This window comes from Carassius gibelio, chromosome A14 (assembly GCF_023724105.1).
Source record: "Carassius gibelio isolate Cgi1373 ecotype wild population from Czech Republic chromosome A14, carGib1.2-hapl.c, whole genome shotgun sequence".
Taxonomy (NCBI): domain Eukaryota; kingdom Metazoa; phylum Chordata; class Actinopteri; order Cypriniformes; family Cyprinidae; genus Carassius; species Carassius gibelio.
The window spans coordinates 701,547-715,575 of NC_068384.1; the positions used below are offsets into that span (position 1 = coordinate 701,547).

The following is a 14,029-nucleotide window of genomic DNA, read 5'->3' on the forward strand; positions in this document are numbered from 1 at the left end:
GGTAATATTTGAGGTTATTGATCATGGTCACCATCCATTTTTGTTGTACGAAAAAAAAAAGAAAAAAAAAGCTCCATAAACATTAAAGTAACTTTGTGTTCCACGAGAGGAAAGAATGTCACACAGGAATGAGCAACATGAGTCAATAATGACTTGCAATGAATGGGTGAGCTATTCATTTAATCATTAATAAGATGGCCATTATATGTATATGAAATAAAACCTTAATTGGAAACAACAAATTTGACGAAACACTAAATTATGTCTTTTTGGACCCTTTGCTCTGAGCTGCAGTGAGAAAGGAGCTTGACCCTCCCTTCAAGAATCATAATATTTATTTTTAAGTCTAAATATTTTGTTGAATACCTTTTAGATCAGAGTACATTCTGATTGTGAAGGAAAACTCCCTTTATTAAAAAAAAAACAGCAAACATTTTGATGGATAAAAATAATGCTTCACATTATTTAAATACGTCATGATGAGGAAAAAAACATATATAAGTTGCTCTGGACTATAAGTCGAATTTATTTAGAACCAAGAACCGAGAGAAAACATTACCGTCTACAGCCGCCTGAGAGAGCTCTATGCTGCTCAGTGTAGACTACAGGAGCACGGAGCAGCATAGAGCGACATCTCGTGGTTGGAGAATGTAATGTTTTCTTTTGGTTCATGTCAAATTAATTTTGATAAATAAGTCGCACCTGACTATAAGTCGCAGAACCAGCCAAACTATGAAAAAAAGTACGACTTATAGTCCGGAATATACGGTATATATTACACTTAAATATATATATAAAAATCTGTTAATATGTCCTACGTGCCCTCCTAGATCACAGTCTCTGAGAATGGCGATTTTCCTTTGTCAACTCCAAAAGGATGCCCCACCCCCCGCTGATGTCAAAGTGGTACATCCCATCAATCAACCAGTTGTGGAAATTCAAACTCCATTCACTGCAGGTTGGTAATGAAAAATTCAATGATTTCACCTAATCTTAACTGTTATATAAAATTATAGAGTGTTTGCTTTTAAATCATCTAACCAAAACATAGTTTAATAATTATTATAATTATTTGTAACAATTTTTCCAATGTTCAAAATTACTCCACTCCTCTATCTATAATCATAAACTGTGTCAAACTTGATGGTTGTAAATAGTGTTGTGGAAAGTTACTTTTAAAAGTAATGCATTACAATATTGTGTTACTCTATACAAAAGTAACTGATTGTATCACTTAGTTGCTTTCTATGGAAACTTCTCTTCTCTTGTAAATATCAATGAATGTGCCCTGTGGAATCAAGGCTGCTCTCTGGGATGTGAGAACGTTCCGGACTCATACTACTGCACCTGCCCTAAGGTTACCTGTTACTGCCCGATTTGAAGACCTGCCAAGATATGACTGGAGAATAGGGGATGGATTATGAAACACTGGCTCTAATAGCATACATATCAATGAGCTGGAAGTGATGGGTCAGGGACAGAGCGCAAGAAAGAATTTTAAAAGAAAAAAGACTGGAAAGAGACAGAGAGCATCTCTAGATTTAACTCCTTGTGCTCTAATAGTGCATCGAGGTAAAGCCGGCCAGCACAGTGCGATAAGATAATGAGGTGACATCAGTAATAAGGAACATATTTAGTCAGCAGCTTTGCCTGGCTAAACAGGTCAAGAGCAAATCAGCAGCGAGATTAACTCTCAATACAGTTCTCACACCTGCGGACGCTCATGTGCACCTGCAATCAAGCTTGTTGTCATGTTTTTTGACACTGAGAATGATTAGTGATCGGGAAATGAAAATTCAAGAACATAATTTATGGAATATATTTGTATTTATTGTGAATAATTAGAATAAAAGTACAACATTTTTTTATTTTTTTTTTTGTCCTTTGTATGTCCCCATACCCTTAAATAAGGCACTATTTAAGGGGACAGCCATTTTTATTGGTGTCTGAAACCTTAGTGGACATTATCAAGTGCACTCATTCAAACCCACAATGCACAGCGATACAAAGTGTGCAACTGATATGGTTAACACTGTAAAACAAACAAACAAACAAAAAAAAAACAATCTGTAGTTTTTACAAAATAGTTTTGCCAGCTGCGGTTGCCCGAATAATTTTGTAAAAATTACATAAAAACTGTAAACACATTTACGGCCACAAACTTAATTTTACAGTATAACGCTGTAATTTACAAACTAGAAAATTTGAAGTTAAACCAATAAATTCAATAACACACACTATTTAAATATGTTTTGTACCTTTAACATACTGACACCCACCATAATAATGCATGTGGTAAAAGAGAAAGCCACATGAAGAATCAAAGATCAGCACAAGTATAGCTTCGCCACAAGCAGAAGTATACTGTATATTAATATATAGAAGGGGCACAGAGTCATTCATGCAAACACGAAACACCACCATGGTAACATATACATACTTAAATAATGCAGTAAACTTTTGTTAAACAAACTCATTAAAAGGACGTTTATATGTTTTTCAGATGCAGCCTGTGTGTATGATACTGCTCGCATAAGCAGTACAGAATGAATCGATTCAGCATTTCAACACCATCCGTAAAGATGTGTTAATGTGTTCATTTGTTAATAAAGTGGTTTAATAAAGGATGTAGGCCTGTTAATGCTGAGTATTAGCGCATTTTTATACCATTTTTAAAACTGGCCGTTGAGGTTTTAAATGGGACAATAACAAAAGTCACTGATCCTTTAACAATGTATTGACGCAAAAATGCCTTTTGGCGACGCAAGTAAAAGTTTTATAAAGTCAAAATATAACTGCACACTCACTTGATCATGAAATACAGTGCAGTTATATTTTGCCCTCTACAATACACACAGAGCAATATTATACTATCTGCCCCTTTCACACTATGATTTCTCGACTGCCACATTTTTTTCCTTTAAATTGGCCTTTTGGCCAATTTTGCCTTACCAAAGCATTGACCAAGCTCTTTGATCTAATGGTGTTGTTGAACGCTCCAAATGCAAACATTACATGCAACAGTAAGACAGTATTTGACAGTACTCCGATCCAACGGCGAATAGTAATTGTCAGATTTACAGAACCCTAACCTGGTGATGTTGGGGGAACCAGTGGGGCAGCAATCAAATTTCAGGGTGGCTATGACACCCTTACATCAGGGGTCTCCAAACTTGGTCATGGTGGGCCAGTGTCCTGCAGAGTTTAGCTCGAACTGGAAGTTTCATGTATGCCTAAAAAGACCTTAATTAGCTGGTTCAAGTGTGTTTTCTTAGGGTTGGAGCTAAACTCTACAGGACACCAGCTAAAATGTAGTGCCAGATATGCGCTCATTGGCGCCCTCTGGAACCCTTGGCAACTGCCTATATTGCCTAGTAATTATTTAATGTAAATGGCAGCATTGTTTTTATATACAAACATTGTTTGAATGAATAAAACCAAATTGCCCAGACATTGTTAATTAATTTCAGGACTGGTGTGTGCAAGTATAGGATGATTGGTTTTGGGATTATTAGATGTCAGAATAAGGACTGTCTGATAGGCACAGTGCCACAAGGTCTGTTGGTTCAAAGAACTGTTCATGGAAACACAGAGGTGAGAACTGATCATCTGAGGACAGGGGTTTTGCAAATGAAAGATTGAGGCCATTAGCTTTAGACTTTAGACTTGTTTGCGTTGTCTCGTCATCCTGGAGCAGACTGTTCGGCCAACGACACGTCATTCCATTTCCCCAAATGACCACAATTTAATGCTCGGTTTGAGGACAATATTTGAAGTGCCAATGGGATTAAAATGTTGTGAATTGGTCATTTTAAACCTTAATTTATTCAAACCCATAGATGAATTAATTAATTTTGTTGTTGTAATACACTGTTGTAAATAGCAGCATATTAAATGACCTGCTTACTTTTGTCTACAAAACCTAAACCATGCATGTGTGGAGAACAGTTTGTAATCATGCATGCGAACACACTGCTGAAGGAGATGTGTGTGTGTGTGTGTGTGTGTGTGTGTGTGTGTGTGTCCAGAGGGATCTGTACAAAATCCTGATGGCCGCTTGTGAACCAAAATACATGAAAAGCCTTATGCATTTATCCCTGTGTAACTGTTTTCTTCACAATTGTCTCTTTGTTTCAGACTGTTTGTCTGCAGATCGAGGGGGCTGCAGTCAGATGTGTGTGACTTTATATCCAGGCAGGTGGGTGTGTGAGTGCCAGCCAGGATACCAGCTCCATCCTGATGGAAGACACTGTGCTTCCCCAGGCAAGGCCTACAAACATGTTTTTATATTCTGCTTTCTGCCAGGATGCCTGTCTGTCTCCCCAATCTCGTCTCCTAGAATTATTGGGTTAATCATGTAGTTAATCAGTATTTAAGTGCATTTGCTTCCAATGACCTCATGTGTCTGGAATCTTCTGGAACCTCTTTGCTTCAAGCAGGACCTCCAATGTACTTGTCGTTTGCCAATACAGTGGATATAAGACAGATTAACGCAGATGGCAAAAAAAAGCAAAACAATTCTGGAGGAACCAAGGGGCAGTATCATATCTGTAGACTATGATCCAGTGAAGAAACAGGTAAAAGATGAGACACATGCTGGAAGATTGCTCAGGCTGAGGAGGCCACAGTTATGATGTGTTTATAACTGCCCTCTAGTGGACATAAGTAAAACCCAGATAAATCCCAGATAACAGGAGTGAAGTTCAGAGGCTCCTGTTGATTTTGTTTAAAGATGCATTTACTGCCATCTAGTGGCCACAGAATTTAAATGCAAGAGGACGCATTTCTATTTACTGTATTCTTTACATTTCAGTCTTTACATTTAAATGTATTTATTTATTTATTTAACATGTTTCTCCGAAATGTGCTTAATTGTTTTATTTTTCCATTAAATGTCATATGTTTGTTCAGGTGTATTTTGCAGATAAAGGCCTGAAGTGAATTGAGAGGGCATCAGAGATGCTGTTCTCCACGGGACTCGACTCACCCGAGGGTCTGGCTGTGGACTGGGTCCATCGCAAGCTGTACTGGAACGATAGAGGGTAGGATACAGACAAATACAAACACACTTCCTCAAATTAATTCCTATATCCTTAAATGACTTTATTATTCTGTCTCCTAGGAGCAGATTTTTGTCTTCATGAAAACGGAGGATGTGCCCAAGTGTGTGACAGCAGACTGGGATTGGCTCATTGCTCATGTCACTCAAAGGACGTTCTTTCAGCTGATGGAAAAGACTGTCTGGCATCATTCACTGGTCAGTATAGTGAGAATAAAATAAAATAAATGGAATGAATGCTTGTCTTCGAAAGTCACATTAAACCATTAAAGCAATTTGACTCTTTGCATATGTTAAAAATAGCTGTATTTCTCCACTCAGAAACAGATGATGGTGAATCAAGTGATCGTTTGAGAAATAAAACACTGAATGACCGGATCACACCACTGGCCAAAAATATCAGCAAGAATCACATTCATTATAGACAATATTTGCATCCAGTTGTTCTGAACACGTAATATTGTAATTGACCAGCCAGAATCAAGTATTCCAGAGCTAACTTGAGAATGACGTGCTCTCATTTAGACTAGAATGACTGCTACTCTGTCAGATGTGATGTGAACGATCAGTGCATGCAGAAGGAAGGCCGAGCCGTGTGTCAGTGTGTGAGAGGTTTTGCTGGTGATGGGGAGCTGTGTGTGGGTAAGTGTGTGTAAGTCTGTGTATGTTTGTGCTACAAGTCAGATGATTTTGATTTAGTAAGGACTGAAGCAGTTTGTGATATATGTGTGAAACTGAATTTGATTGTATGGATATTGATGTGTGTGTGGGTGCAGTATGCACCTGTCATTGGATGTACTGATCAGTCTTTATGTAAATTTGGGTTTGTTTACATGATCACATACAGTATTGACAACATGTGTGTGTGTGTGTGTATGTGTGTTTGCAAAGACGTTGATGAATGCAAAGCAGGCCTGGCAGATTGTAGAATATCTGAAACTGAGTGTGTGAACACAACAGGTGGATATTTCTGCCAATGCAAGACTGGGGTATGACAACACACACACGCACACACACACACACACACACACACACACACACACACACACACACACACACACACACACACACACACACATATATAATTGTTTCAAATATATTGATTCATTCAGTAACGCCACTACGGTGACTTGTAATGCTTCATTCTGCATTTGATTTGTTTGCAACTATTTTGTTTGATGCTGAAAAATGACACAATGTAATTGGCTTACTTTATTACTTAATATTAACTTGTTTACTGAACTGCTATATAAAAGCAGTGTTCACATTAGTCTGAATATCAGTTTTAGGATTATCAATTTAAATTATATGCAATACTGCAATGTTTTAATAAGATGTTTTTTAAATACTTTTATTCAGCAAGGATGCATTAAATTGATCAAAAGTGACAGTATTTATTCCAAATGAATTAAAATGTTTTCAGCAAAACATCCTGAAAAACTTTATAATGGTTCCCACAAAAATCTTAAGCAGCAAAACTGCTTTCAACATCGATAATAATAATAAATGTTTCTCGAGCATCAGATCAGTATAAGACAGATTTCGGTAACACTTTAGAATAAGGTTCCATTAGTTAATGTTAGTTAACTACTTTCGTTAACATGAACTAAGCAAGAACAATCCTTCTACAGCATTTATAAGTCTTAGTTCATGTTAATTTCAACATTTACTAATGCATTATTTAAATCAAAAGTTGTGCTTGTTAACATTAATGCACTGTGAATTACCATGAACTAACAATGAATAACTGTATTTTCATTAACTAACATTAACGAAGATGAATAAATACAGTAATAAATGTATTATTCATTGTTTGTTCATGTTAATTAATACATTAACTAACATTTACTAATGGAACCTTATTCTAAAGTGTTACCCAGATTTCTATAGGATCATGTTACAGACAAAACTAATAGCTTTGCCATAACAGGGTAAATAAATAATAGCTAACAATTAAAATGTTAATATTACGTCTGTTAAAATATAAAGCAGGGATTGAAATTGTAATAGTTTAGTAATAGTAATATCAAGTACTACTTTTGGAAACAACAAAAAGCATACATCATATATTTTCCACAAAACAGAGTTCGTTGTGTGTGTGTGTGTGTATGCGCGCGCGTGTATATTTTACAGATATAGATAAGTATCAATTAGATTTGCACGACTGCGATGTAAACGCTGACTGTTTGAATGCAGTAGGGAAATACCAGTGCAGATGTCGACCTGGGTTCACAAGCCCAGGATAAAGCTGTCATGGTAAGATTCACTATTTTAAATTTTTTAACTGAAACAGTACCTTCTCAAAATCATGTAGCGTGCAGTTGTCTATGTGCTTGTTATGTATAATGTGCCTTTATGGCTTGAGACCATGACCAGTTGCTTAATAGGACCTGCTTATTCCTTCTAGCAGAGGAGTTTAAGAGCGCCTCCTCTTGACTGAGTAAGGGAAGTCCACTTGATGTCACATCGCCATGGTAACACAATAATGCCGTGTAGAGCTGCCTCATCCTGTCTGTAAGAAGGAGTGCGCTTCTATTTCCCTGAGATGGAGTCTTATGCCTGCAATCAAGTGTTTACTTATATAGCTTTTTGTACAAGCTTCAACCTGATTTTTATGATTCTCATAATCCCTGTTCTTGCATATTCCACAGTTTCATTCCAGCTCCAAACATAAGCTGATTTTTATAAAACGAGGCTTTAATCATATTAGCAATAGATGGCACTATTGTACTAAAAAAACATTTAGCTTTTTACTGAACGTTTGCCCTTGACAAAAGGACACTTAAGCACATTCAATAAACCTTTTTATTCTAATATTCCATTTTCTGTTCACTGACAGAACACACATGCACATGTCAAAACAGCTGGGTGATATTTTTCTCTATGCCTGTGTTTGGTGGGTTGAGTGACATTGAGCTGTGGTATGGTGTGTTGTTATGTTCCTAAAGCAGCATACTTATCTTGGGTTCCTCTGTCACACGCTATCAATTACATGCTTGGTTTAGCTTCTATTACAGCAATTACATTTCAAAATAGGTCATTCCTACACCCCAAAAAAAAAAAAAAAAAAAAAAAAAAATGGACCCAGTTATCTATAACCTTATTTAAAAGCTATATGGGTGACAATGTTTCTGTCTAAAATTGTGTTTTTCAGGCGGTCACTCGTTTCATTTTTCTTCATTTTTCTGTCCCTATCAACTTAACATACTTTAACTCTCACACAGAAACTGGTTTGGTTTATCCCAAAGCCCATGATTGCCCCAGGTGTAGGGTTGAGACTCACATATCCAATACACATGTTTGTAATAATACTACTTCTCATACCTTCACGCTCTGCAGGTCTCCATATTTCATTCTCACTCAACAGGATCTAGAGATTGTTAGCAGGGTGCCAATCCATGAACGGAAATATGAAAATTACTCTATATTTCATCCGAGCCAGATTGAATCTACAGACTTCATAACTAAAGAAGACGGTGTCACAAGCATAGTCTACATAAAATAATAAAAATTAAAAAATGAAACGATACATCATATGTCAAGCTTTGCATTTCAGTAAAACTGACATTAAAACTTGCTTACAGTAATAGGTTTATTTTCATGCATTGATTTTAATGTATATTATGAACAGTCCTGGTGACAAATATGACAATGTGGGTTCCATATGCATGAGTGGGGACAGTATCATATATATATATATATATATATATATATATATATATATATATATATATATATATATATATATATATATATATATATATATATATATATATATATATATATATATATATATATTTGTGTGTGTGTGTGTGTGTGTGTGTGTGTGTGTGTGTGTGTGTGTGTGTGTGTGTGTGTGTGTGACAGTTTTGCTCTAGAAGAGGCTGGAAAGCTACAGACTCTGGATGTTACCAATTGCACTTTTACAGTAAATCATGCGATATGCACAAATTGCTGGTTACAGCAACTGATCATCTCTTCTCCTTAGAAGACCTTTCATGCAACACAGTGATTCACTCGTGAACTGATTATGTGAATAAGTTCAATGTTAAAGTCATTGCCGTTCAGTGTTACAGTACAAATTACCAAGTACATTGACGATGTTCACAATCAAGTTGCAACAGTTTTTTTGTCAACAGATTTCTTAAAAAAGTAGGTCGCTACTTGGTCACTATTTGTTGAAGTAAGATTTGTAAAATGATTGCACATGCCTCAAATGGTTTTATGAAATACATAATAGCTATAGAATGAGATCATTTAATGTAGGTCATCTAAGAGACTCTTGTTTTTCTGCTTTGAAGGTTGCTGTTTTTTTGTCACGTTTGAGCCATTAGACATTGAATCCATAGCTCTGTAAATAGTAAAGATACTTATGTTTACGTTGAGATGCAGAGCATATTGAGTTGGATCATTGTTTTAATAATGGAGCAATGTTGTTCTGAGGTGATGAAGAGTAAAATGAGAGACACATCCTGCTTTTTAAAATAACATGTACTTGGCCTATTTTGCTTCAGGTGGTAAAGAATAACATTTCAGTGGCATATCTGGACCTGCTAACATCAGCATTGGTTTCACAAAGAGATTACTATATAAAACACATCCTACAATGAACCAATTATAAAAACCTCAGGTATCAAAACATTATTAAATAAGATGACAAGAAAACATTTGGCATCAAAAAGATATAAACAGATATTAAAACACAATATTTAAATGAAGTAAGGTCTCAGATTATTGACTGAATCATGCTTTATTCAAGAACAGGGATGTTTAGTGGCTCAGATTCTTCTCTGCCTCTCCTCAGTCAAATGTCTCACAGATATTCCAAGAAGTTATGGCAAACTAAAAGCAGCAAGCTGTATATTAATCGGTCAATCTATATCTTCCTAACTAACAGAAAATGTATATGCTGGGATTATAAGGTTTTAACCTGCTTCTGATTTGAACCAAAAGACTGGAAAAAGGACACTGAAGGATGATGTAATACATGAGACCAGACAGAATAACATCTGACCTGATGCCTTCTGTCTCACTCCATTTTTTTTCTTTTAGCTTATTTTTCTTGTAATGTAATGTTGGATATACATATTTATAACCAAACTGTAAGATATGCACAAGTGAACATCCCAAAATAAAATGGCTGCTTTATTTGTTTAATGGTTAAATGCTCGTCTTCATGCAGGAAATACAAATATAGGAATGAAACATGGTCATGATATAATTTCTGTTCTATAGCAGAAATATCAGCAACATCTGACGTCTTGACAAAGGTCAACCATCTGTCAGCTAGCCACAACAACCCACACGCTTAGCACAAACACACTCTCTCTTTCAATCTCTGTTTTTGTGGTCCCTGGCTCACATATCTATTGATTTCCAGAGAGGGTCAACTTATATTATATATATATCCAGGTTTCACTCCATACTGTGGGACTGGAGCTTCTAATGGAGATGAAATTTGACACAAACACACACACACACACACACACACACACACACATTTTTGAGTGAACCATCCCTCCCAAAATTAAAATTTCAGTATGTCCTGGAAAGAGCCATGCTTTTCTGCTTTTTCAAACTGACAAAATGTGAATTAGGATCTGAAACAATCTGGCCACACTCCCTCTCTCAGCTGTAGGGAATTAAAATGGGGTGGGATCAAAGGATGAGAGAGCTAATCCACCTGAGAGTGGAAGAGAAAGATGGTGAGGGAGAGCGAGGGAAAGAGGAATAGGGTGTGAACAAAGGCGTTTGCGGCTGGCCTGCGATAATGGATCAGTGTTTTGCTTTCAGCATTACATTTTCCCCATTTTTTTCCCTCCCATCAGACAGGCGAGCAGTTGGCCTGTGGAGATTCCAAAAGGTGCACAGATGAGGAGACTAAATAAAGCATTAGAGGCCCACTCAAAGGCTTTAACGTTGATCCTCCAGGTCTGCGTAGCGCCCTTGTGGCCTGTGACCTGCCCAGAGCTGTGCTGCTTTGCTAGGCTTTGAGTAGATTTAGTGCAAGGGATAATGCATGAATCTGAGCACAGGCAAACGAGTTTAAGGCTCAGTTATATCGACGAGGATCCTTGTCAGTCCTCTAATAGAGCTGAAAGACAGACCGGAGAGAATTGTGTTTTGAGCTGCTATGTTGTGTTTGAGCAGATTTAGGGCCTATGGCTAATGCAGTATATATAGGTGTAGTTTTGAAAAAATAAGGTTATTATCACAAGTGCACTATATCAAACTTAACTATCTTAAAAACTTGCCTTGTTATTTTTTTGATTATTACGCAAAAGTTTTCGTTTACCGACGCATTTGTTGAAATGTGAAAGTTCGAGTTCAGATATGATTAATTTATTCCATGACGAAATCCTTTGTTAGTGTGTACGGGAATTTACATCTATGTATAATCACGTTCAGACTTGCAACCTGTGGGCAATTGACGTCGAAAAGACGTCAAAAACAGGTCAAATGTGCAAATTAAACTGACGTCAAAATCCTGAAATGACATTGATTTGATGTGAATGTCAAACATGTTGACCTACATATAGCTTCTCCACATACAGTAAACCAGTTTCAGTGTGGCATTAATTTATTTAATAACGTATTTTCACTCAAATTACCACTGGAAGGAATTGCCTTCCAAACTGATTTTAAAATGTTACAACATCTTAATCAAGTCTTAACTTATATTTGATGTCAAATATCAATGCAATACCCTTATTGCATTACTGTAGCATAAGTGAGGGCACTCTGCCCATGATTGGAGATAAATACGTCTGCAATGGAAATATATAAATAATCTAAGACTATTCAGCAAAAATCTATGATTAATATAATGTTATCATATATATATATATATAAGCTTACCTTTTTTTATAGACTGCAGTCTATTTGCACCATTAACGTATACTTACAGATTCACTTGCTGCATTTGTATGTTGCATCCACAATCATTAAATCCACCAAAAAAGTGCAGGAATAAAAATACTTTGGAAATACATTTGTTTCTGTAATAATGGAACCTCATTAAAGAAAGCTTGCGTGAGTATCACCTGTCCAGTAGGGGGCGATGTCAAACAGCATTGGTCAAGAAGTGACGTGAGTCATGCGTTTGCAGGTGCTGACAGTCCTTTGAGCGTCAAGGAACACGTGGAACAGGTGACTAAACACTTGTTTGTTGCTCTTATCATTTCCTCCCAGTTTTCAATGAAGTGACTCACACTGCAGATGAAAAAAAATTGACCTTTTGATACTGACACGTGCAACTGAAATTGAGTAAGTCTGGAGCTACCGTCTGGTAAATGTTTTGTTTGTTTCTTGTGCAACAAATATGATGATGACGATGACGTTGATGTTTGTGTTAAAGGGTATATAAGTTATAAGTAGTGCATTATGAATGTAGCAGTATTTGAAAAAGTGTTTTTTTGAGGCGTAGTTATTAATAGTTGTAATATTTTGTATTGTGCATTTATGCTGTAGCTACAAGTAAAGTAAGAGGAACATTCTTGTATTTTGTACATATCTATTAGAATTACTGCATTTCTTGGAAATACTCTTTTATTGGTAAACACTTCACGTATCCCATAATGCAGTGTGTTTAACATGACCTACAATTTCCTTTACCATGGGACATATCAGCTGTGATTTTTTTTTTTTTTTTTTTTTTTATGTTTTATTTTTGTTTTATTAGACTCCCAAATGCAATTGATTGTTAAAATGTGAAATTGCTGACTGACTTGCTACACAGTCTGTGGAGTCTTTGACCTTTCAAAATGATAACCGAGCTAGACAGAGCATGGCACATCGGACCTAAGGCTTTTTGTGGCATTCTCCATAGGGCAGTGAGTGAGTCAAATCAAGTTTATGCATATAACATTTTGTATAGATGAGGTTAAGTATCGCATAAGTAAATATATACGTTTTTTTCCTGTCAAAACATTTTTCATATCTAGATTAAATTTTTTGTTGCTGAATACTTTTTGTTATTCCTATGTATCCAGGGATGCGTTGAACTTTTATCACATCAGCCAGATTTTGTTATACTTTTTCACTAGTTTTTATAGTTTCGGAAGCAATGCAAGGATTGACAAGAAAGTAAAACTGTAAAGGAACCTGATATTTTGATCACTCTCTTGGAACATACTTGAACATGTAGAAAGATCAGCGATTTACGAAATCAGTATTCAGTATGTTAAAATGATGTCTACCTCTACACTGGTGCACACTGTTTTAAGCACACTTAGTTGATCAGAATACCCTCATTTATTGATTGCTATGTTTGTTAGGCTTTGGGGATTTTGTTCATTTAAAATGGCAAAATCTCAACCTTTCTAACTCCTGACTCCAGCCTCCCCACCCACCTCCTCCGCATTTGTATGAGGCAATATTTGAAGACCCTCCTATCTTTAAGCTTATAAACTGATATGTACCTCTGATAAACATACGTAACATTGTTTAATTTTGTACATCTTTGTGCTTTTTTAAAATGCATTTTATAATTTTAAGACTTATTAGGGCCTTCCTGTAGGTGTGCAGAGGCCCTCTCGTGAGTCACCTGAATGATGCATCAGAGTTATAATGCCATAAAGCAATTATATTAAAGAAAATAATCATTAACATACTTTTATTCAATGCATATTGTGTTAATATGTCTAAAAAGTGCTCCCATAAATTTCTGTTGTGAAGTCATTAGGACGGTTACCCCTGCCCTGCTGGTAGGGATTTCATGGACATCTGGAGTTACACATAACAGTGTAAGAACATCTCAGTATAATAGCTGTGTATAATGTAATGCGAATGAGGTTTTGTGGTCTGTTTGGAATTACAAGCTTTTAGAGCTTATGTAGTGGAAAACACAGCAAACTGAATTCAGATCTAATGCCTACACACTTTGATCCATATTATCCAGTGATAACTGGCAGTATTGCATTGCACTTTATCTTCTGTAGTTACGTTGTCCAAATATTTCCAGTCAAATAC

The 14,029-nt window shown here is 36.2% G+C and overlaps 1 long non-coding RNA gene and 1 pseudogene across 3 annotated transcripts in view; both read left to right on the forward strand.

Moving 5' to 3' along the window:
* The first annotated feature begins 846 nt into the window (after positions 1-846).
* LOC128027072 (pro-epidermal growth factor-like) lies at positions 847-7,305 on the forward strand (annotated as a pseudogene).
* Positions 7,306-12,116: 4,811 nt separating this feature from the next.
* LOC128027169 (uncharacterized) overlaps positions 12,117-14,029 on the forward strand; it is a 77,247-nt gene continuing 75,334 nt past the window's right edge. The window contains exon 1 of one of the 3 annotated variants that reach the window (XR_008186641.1): positions 12,117-12,208. This is a non-coding gene — a long non-coding RNA (uncharacterized LOC128027169). Of the gene's footprint in view, positions 12,348-14,029 lie in introns of all 3 variants that reach the window. The other 2 variants (XR_008186640.1, XR_008186639.1) reach the window with 2 other exon arrangements.